The following is an 8,342-nucleotide window of genomic DNA, read 5'->3' on the forward strand; positions in this document are numbered from 1 at the left end:
CCCAAGCTCACGAAGACATCATGTCAGCACTATGGCTAAAGTAGCAGAAGGAAACTTTCCAGCTACATCTTTTAATGAGAAAGCATATTCAGACACTCAGGAGTGGACAATGAACATAGATTAGTTTTATATCACCATAAACAGGATGGAGAAAATAGAAGAAAAGTGGAGAGTCAGTGTCTACCTTCCATCAAAAAAGAAGAACTTGCCACGACCATTCTTTTCTCCATGCACGAAGTTTCCCTCAAATCTGTCTGTCGATGAATAGGTGACTGTACAGAATCCATGTGGCAACCCATCGTCATCTAGATGCCCTTAAATAAAACCCAAAGAGCAAACACATTAAATGTTATACATAATTGCAACCCTATTCTGATTATATAGACATTTGAAAAGCCGTAGCTCCCTGCTATAAAGCAGTGATCCTAATCCAAATCTTTCTGTTAAGAACAGTGATCAGAGATTCAGCACAACTGAAGTTGTTAATTCTGTAACACACTTCACTGAAAAGAAAAAATAGAAAGGGTCAGGATAAAACAAAAGGGATGAGGGAAAGGAGAGGAGAAGGAAAAAAGTGTTTCTAAAAGAAACAAGGTTCATACTACTCACACATGTGTTAATATACTTCTATAAGAATACAATCATTTTTATTATCTAAAATATGTGTTTCCTGGTGAGAAGAGAATGGATTTAGACTTCAATCCATTGAGTAAGATGGGGTGGTTTTTTTGGATAAATACATGTCTTAGAATGACACGGTCTTCCACCTCACAGTTATATCCACAGGAATTTAAAGAAATAAAAGCATGTAATATTTGCAATACTATGCCCTTGTAGTATGTTAGTCAACTTTCTATTTCAGATTTCTAATCTTGCTTTCCAATGTCTTACGTGCTCACATTACACCCCTCCCTTCCCTTTCCCAGCCATATCAGCTTTCCCCATTACAGCTGTCAGACATGGGGAAAGTGGATGGATGACACACCAGACCTTCACCTGCAGGGGTTTGTATTTTACAGATTACAACAGGCAAACTCAGATTAAGTCAGAGCATCAGACCTAATATCGCAGCTCCATCTGCCTGTTCAAAGCCAAAGGAAAACAAAAGAAGAGTGGTTTAACAATGGTTATTTTCTAGTTTACCTGTGAGAACCGGAGTCCTCAGCACTGCATTAGCAGAACATTGCTCTGATTACAAAATAAGAATGCTCAAGCTCAGCAGGGCTGCCTTCAACACAGTGATACACCAGATGCAGGTGAAAAAAGCTCCCATCATGGTATTTTAGCAGATATAAATTCTGCATGAAAAGTGACGAATAAATGAAAACTAGTATATATTTATGTTCTTCCATGTGTCTAAATAAAAACTGACCTCTAATCCCATGAGTCTCTTTGCAGTGTATACAAAGCCTATTAGAGATGAGACAGCATACTCATATACTTCTACAGGCTTTGGATCAAACTATTTGCTGATCAAATTTGCCYAAGGCACTAAAACTGAAAAGGTTCAATAAACGTACAGAAAGGCAAAAGCAAACTCCAATACGATGCGGAGCGATTAGAGTTCAGGCTGATGCAGGCAACAAGAGGTACTTCAGTATTAACAATCCTAGAGTCCTAAACCCAGAGAGAAAACAAACAGTGCAAGCAGTAGTGAGAAAAGTCAAGTGCCTATGTACACCATCTTAATGGAAATTTGTTTTTGATTTGTCTCCTTAAAAGAACCCCAACAGCAGCAGACTCGCACTGCAAATACATCCGCTTTCAGCTGTGTTAGCAGCACCACAGACTACCAGAAATTTAAAAAAATTTAACTTATCGCTGTTTAAGCAATGTGTCACCAAGCAAAGGAGTCATGAGAGGAGGTCAGCAGACTGTGCAGTATCAGAGATAACAAGAAACCGATCAATCGCATCTTCTCCAAGACCCTGCAGACACAAGAGAAGCCTGAACTCCCAACTACACTGAAGGAGGGGCAGGCAGTCTGCATGTATCAGGTGGGGAAACGGAGACTCCCATGATGGCGAAGACTGGAAGCTTGTGACCTCTTCCACGAGGAGGGCCAACTTGGTAAGGAGGGCTTTGAACTGGGAACGATGGGGAAGGGAGCTGACAACCCACCATCAAAAGAGGAGGTGGTGGCCTGGGTTGGCAAGCAAAAGGTGCAGGCTGATGTGGACAGGAGAGATCACATAATCGAAGAAACAGGGCTGAAGGGGGCCACCTCACATGTATGTGCACAAATAAGAAAGTGCCAAGAAGACAGCATGATGGGGGAAGCTCTCGCACCTCTTCTGGGAAATCAGCATAACTGGGTGCCTATCTGAAATGCCTGCACGCTAACGCAGACAGCATGGCGAATGGGAGGAATTAGAAGCGTGTGCAGTTACCAGCCTATGAACTCATCAGGATCGCAGAGATGTGGTGGGATAGCTCACACGACTAGAGCACTGCAAGGGATGGATACAGGCCCTTTAGGCACCTGCAAGTGCTGAGGGAGCTGTCTGATGTCACTGTGAAGCCACTCTCAATTATCTTTGAAAGGCTGTGGCAATTAAAGGAGGTTCCAGAGGAGTGGAAGAGAGCAAATGTCACTCCTGTCTTCAAGAAGGAGGATCTGGGGAACTACAGGCCAGTCAATCTCACCTTGATCCCCAGGAAGGTGATGGAGAAAATCCTCTTGGAAAATGCTTCCACATTAAAGATAAGAAGGTGATTGGGAGTAGTCAACATGGATTTACAAAGGGGAGATCACATCTGACCAACCTAATAGCTTGTTGAAATATCTAGCTTGATGGATGAGTGGAGAACAGTGGAGGTTGTTTACCCTGACTTTAGCGAGACTTTTGACACCGTCTCGCACATCCTTATAAACAAACTGATAAAATTTGTCTGGAACTGGACAAGTTGTACAGACTGCATAAGTGCACAGTGAGGTGGACTGAAAACTGGCCTAACTGCTGGGCTCAGAGGGTTGTGATCAGTGGCACAAAGTCCAGCTGGAGGTCAGTCATTAGTGGTGTACACCAGAGGTTGATACTGGGGCCCACACTGTTTAACATCTTCATTAACGATCTTGCCCATGGGGCAGAGTGCACCCTCAGCAAGCTTGCAGATAATATAAAAAAAAAAAAAGAGAGAAGCAGTTGATGCATGAGACGATTGTGCTGCTCTTCAGAGGGACTTCAATAGGTTGGAGAAAAAGGCAGAGAGGAACCTCATGAAGGTGAAGAAAGGGAAGTGCAAAGTCCTGCATCTGGGGAGGAATAACCCCATGCACCAGTACAGGCTGGGGGCTGATTGACTGGAGAGCAGCTTGGCAGAAAAGGACCTGGGGGTCCTAGTGGACAACAAGTCGACCATAAGCCATCAAAGTGCCCTTGTGGCAAAGGCGGCCAACGGTACTCTGGGTGCAGTAGGCTGAGCATTGCCAGCAGGTTGAGGGAGGTGATCCTTCCCCTAGACTCAGCACTGAGCTGGAGTGCCATCTCCAGTGCTGGGCTCCCCAGGGCAAGACAGACATGGACTTACCGGAACAAGTCCAGTGAGATGGGCTATGAAGACGATGAAGGGACTAGAGCATCTGCTATACAAGGAGATGCTGAGAGAGCTGGGACTATTCAGCCTGGAGGAGAAAAGGCTCAGGGGGTATCTTATCAATGTGTATAAACACCTGAYAGGGGGAGTAAAGGAAGGAGAGCCAGACTCTTCTCAGTGGTACCCAGTGATGGGACAAGAGGCAATGGGCACAAACTGACACACAAGACATTCCATTTAACCCTTTAAGCATAAGAAAAAGCTTTTTCACTGTGAGGCTGACTGAACACTGGAAAAGGCTGCCAGGAGAGGTTGTGGAATCTCCATCCTTGAAGATATTCAAAACCCAACTGGACACAGCCCTGGCAACATGCTCTAGATGACCCTGCATTGAGCAGAAGTGTTGGACTAGATGATCTCCAGAGATCCCTTCCAACCTCGATGACTCTACGAAAGCCACTGAACTCAAATTCACTTTCTTTGGGTTTTAAAAGTTTGTGTAATAAAACTTCTTTTAAAACCTGTTCAGAACAGTTTTTAACTTATTCTGGATTTATTCCTGTACTCTTTCAGGATCTGCATGTCTTTCTGGGGGCAGTGGGGACTAGAAGAATGTCTTAGAGGACAGCAAACACACTCTTCACAAGTCTGTTCAGCCATGCCCTGGCTGCAACAGGTTTGTGGGGTTCTGCAGGGACAAGGGTATCCAGAGGGCACTTCTTCTCACATCACCATGTGCTACTGTTTCCTTGGGATGCGTCACAGCCCCTCAGGGACATCACAGACAGGGCATGACAAGGATGTGGGGCAGCATTTAGTTAAGAAGTCCTCTCATATGAGGCAGGTGCCCTCTCTTGGCCTTTTAATACCAGAATGATTCACTGAAGAATGCCACAYGGCACAGTCAAGTTAGACCCAATGAGAATACACGGTTACTGGTTTCAGGATGTATTTTCAAATTTTTGCCAATCTCAGCCTAAAATTTCACTTAAAAAAAAAAAAAAGAGAGAGATAAAGAAGAAAAAAAAGAGCAAAACTAGCTAAAAGAGAGTTCCTCAAAGTAACAAAGTAATGCAGTGTAGGATTATTAATCATCTTATGCAGTTGTTACATTAAGTATGGAAATGCATCTAGAAAGAAAGTGTATAGGAGACAATTATGAGGAGATCCGAACTTACTGAAGAGCTCAAATTCCCTCCTTCCCTGTTCCCATAAATGGTCCCTGAAGCACCTGCTCTGGCACTGGCATAGCACCCTGTGCAAGTTAGTGCAAGTCACTAAGTTGGCAAAAAATTCTTCCCTTTCTCCTGGAGCTGGTTTCTGTCGCTTCAGTGTGCTGACCTGGCTCCCCTCAGGCTCAGGCAGCCCCCAGCGAAGGCAGAGCTCCAYGGCTGGGAGTCTGTCTGCCCCTTTTGGGGTTCGCAACCCACCTTGCTTCCAGTTCAGCCACCTCATGAAACCTCACCAAGCTCTCCTGTAAGATCCCAGTCTGAGCTAGTTTGAAAACACCTGAAGTCACTGAAAGCAAATCAGACACTGTTCACTGTACAAACTGAGAGAAATAACACACGTCTGAACTCCAGTCACAAAAAAAAAACGTATAAAAAAAAAAAAAAAAAAAAAAAAAAAAAAAAATCACTAAAAGCTTTTAAAAACCTTGAAGAGGAGCCCTGTAAAACAGAAAAGGCAATGAGCTGCTCTCCAAATGGAAGAAAGGCTTTTTCCCCCCATTCAGTCTGGACACCCTTTTTACAGAAGGGAAAAGTTTTTAGCAGTTACGTTAGTTTAATGAAAAGGTCAGTGCAATTTCTGATATGAACATTTATTTCAGAAGAAAAACACCCATGTAAAAATTTATGGTTTAATTAGATAAAGGCTTGAATTCATAATTTATGTATAAGGGAAGGGTCTAATGGTGTAAGCTAACAAATGCTAAACAATACTCAACCAGTTTTCCCCTCACTATAAGAGAAATTTTTTTATAAAACATTTGAATTAAAAAAATAATAATACTGGCACAGGGTTGACACATTATACTATGTATTAAAAAAGAAAAAAAGAAGCTTACAACTTTGTTCTTTGTGATTATTCAGTTTTGTCAAGATTTTGCTGGGATGCAGAACCCAACACAAAAGTTGCCATGCTTATGCGCACCATGCATATCAGTAATTTTGCATAATAGGATACAGACTATCCCAGAGATTTAAACGGTCAGCTTTGATCTGATGGCTTCTATAGAGAGTCTTAATCTCACCCATAGCACAAAGAATCCAATTCTTCTAACATGCTAGAGATTTTCCCTACCAAAGGAAAGAAAAAAAAAAAGAGAAGAAAAAGYATGCAAGTCCCCAACAAAACAAAACAAAGCAGAGACATTCATTCCATCTTAGTAGGAAAAAAAGAAAGCAATTTCAACTGTAATTACATAGATGCAAGTTTTCCTATATGGCTGAGGCCTTAGGCTCTAATTCTGGTCCAGATGAAGTCAATGGAAAAATTCTCATTATTTCAGAGGGAGCAAAGCAGAGTTTTCCTCTCTCCCTTCTGAGTACTCTCCTCCATTTGTGAAAATAAAACCAGAATATCAATACATTTTAAAAATTATTTTAAAACCTTTCTTTTGTCACTTCAAGGTTCTCTCAAGATTTCCTTTTAAGGTCAGATCACGAACTTTTCAAGAAAAGGAATTACACTTTTAAAGGGTTGTTCACAATACAACAATTTGGGGCTACCTACCGATGACACTGATATATAAAAAACAGAGATAAGCAGTAGTAATACTGACAGTAAAAGGCATTTATTTAATAAAAGGCATACAGTGTGCATCATCAGTAAAAGATTCTGGCCACAGAGATGCCAGGCTGATGTTTTAGGAATAGCAGTAATAATAAATAAATAAATAAATGTAAAAACCCCAAATCCCATAATGCCTGGAAGAAAAATTGTTTGATTTCTGTCATATTTCTAACTTCCTTTAGGTAAGTGCAAGAACACCCACCCAGCCTTCTCTCCCCCAAACAACACCCTGCTTCTGTGTCATTCAGAAAAATGCACACTTTCAATTATACTGCTGAATAATACATTCTTTCAAAACTCACTTCCTTAGCTCAAAGAAACACTAAGAATAGCCATGATGTGGTGGAGGGCTTTACCTGCAATATGAGAAACAAAACTGTGACTCTGCTCAAGACACAATTTTAATCCATAGATATATTTTGGGGGGATGGTGAGGAAAGGGAGGAGAAAAGATACATCTGTTAAGGCACACTGCACACCTCATCCACAGTGTCCTGCATTTGGAGAATCTTGCCTCCCTCACAACTTTTTTACACAACAAAGCTTTTCTATGGCTCTATTAGCACATACCTACATAATAAACCCAGATGCTAATAGCAGCTGCTTAGCTTACATCTGTTGTTAAGTTACTCTGCCATGCTCCCTGTCTTTGTTAGAAAAAAAGTGCACTGAGGCCTAATTCTCCTGCCACAATATCCAAATAATGCACCACTGAATGATGAGCATTACTGGTATCTTGTCACAGACAGCGCCTTACTTTGTACACTTAATTCCAATAACTGAAAATCTAGCACTGCTCTTTGTAGCCAGAACTATGCCCTGAGAGGAATGTTAAAGGAATAGATGCTTTTATTTTGAGTTGGCACATTTTGTTCAATAGCTGCCCAAGGCAAATCCTTACTGTGTTCCTAGATGCTTTACAGGGATGACAGTACGTTGCTGATTTATATTACTGCATGCCAAGATTTCCATTAGTAATGCCTTTCAGAGGGGCGTACCTCAGTTTCAAAACACTTAAAAGGTTAATTCTCCACTCATGGAAGGCTAGCACAAAAGGAGGCATGTATTGCCTCAGAGATGGGCCTTCCCACTCCCAGATCGGTCATTCTGCTCCAGCTCTGCCACTGGCTTAAGTGACCACAGTTACTTCCTCCATTTGTATTTTCCTTTTCCCTTTTCAATTTGCATTGCCATAATTGTAAACTCAGGGAGTTACTGTGGCTCCCTTCTAGAACCTTTACCAAGGACATATATATCTTGACACCCAAATTATCTCTGAAGGAGATAACTCAGGCACGGGAAGAAGGATTCCTACTTTGCACACCTTGCCACCAAGGTAAAGGATAAGGCTTCTTATGGTCTATGGTTTCTAGTCTGTTCAGTAGTTCAGGTGTCTCTACTTAGCACTGAATGGAGAGGCCGATACCACCTAGTGTAGTATGCTATGAAAGATGCTGTGGAAACCAGAGGTACAAAACAGGTTAATGGCTCATCGTGTCATCACTAAAGGCACTGACTACACAGAGCAGAAAGCAGAAACTAAGCGCAAATGTGTACACATGATTCAGAGCAACAGTAGTGAAAAATGATTTTTTTAAATATCAAGAACCAATTAAATGTCACTACTAGTTTCAGTGGCTTGAGCCTTATATTAAGATGTAATAAGAAAGATCAACCATGGGCTATAGTCAAGTTTCACTAACTGCACTAGAGTTCACGCAGGCTGGTAGGCTGTGAACTGCTGTATTAACAAGCACACCTARAACACCCTGAAAGTGTCACGTGATGGAGGATCTGTCCAAAAGCCTCTGATGCAGTAACTTTTGAGAGTTCCGTTTATAAAAACAATTAAAATAAGAGACACAGCCTTATTGTGCACCAGGGCTGAAACCAGGCCCAGCCTTTAAAATAAATAAAGAAGAAGCCCGGCCCGGTGGAGCAGCGCTGGATGGTCCCGCGATGCCCTCGGCACAGACCCGCGGGAGCGGGCGCCCGCAGGAGCCGGCCCG

General features: G+C 42.2%; 1 long non-coding RNA gene across 1 annotated transcript in view; it reads right to left on the minus strand.

Annotated features, from left to right (window-relative positions):
- Positions 1-217: 217 nt before the first annotated feature.
- LOC112970250 overlaps positions 218-8,342 on the minus strand; it is a 49,026-nt gene continuing 40,901 nt past the window's right edge. Inside the window, exon 3 of the long non-coding RNA XR_003254932.1 lies at positions 218-314. This is a non-coding gene — a long non-coding RNA (uncharacterized LOC112970250). The remainder of the gene's footprint in view (positions 315-8,342) is intronic.

This window comes from Apteryx rowi, unplaced genomic scaffold (assembly GCF_003343035.1).
Source record: "Apteryx rowi isolate R43461 unplaced genomic scaffold, aptRow1 scaffold_389, whole genome shotgun sequence".
NCBI lineage: Eukaryota > Metazoa > Chordata > Aves > Apterygiformes > Apterygidae > Apteryx > Apteryx rowi.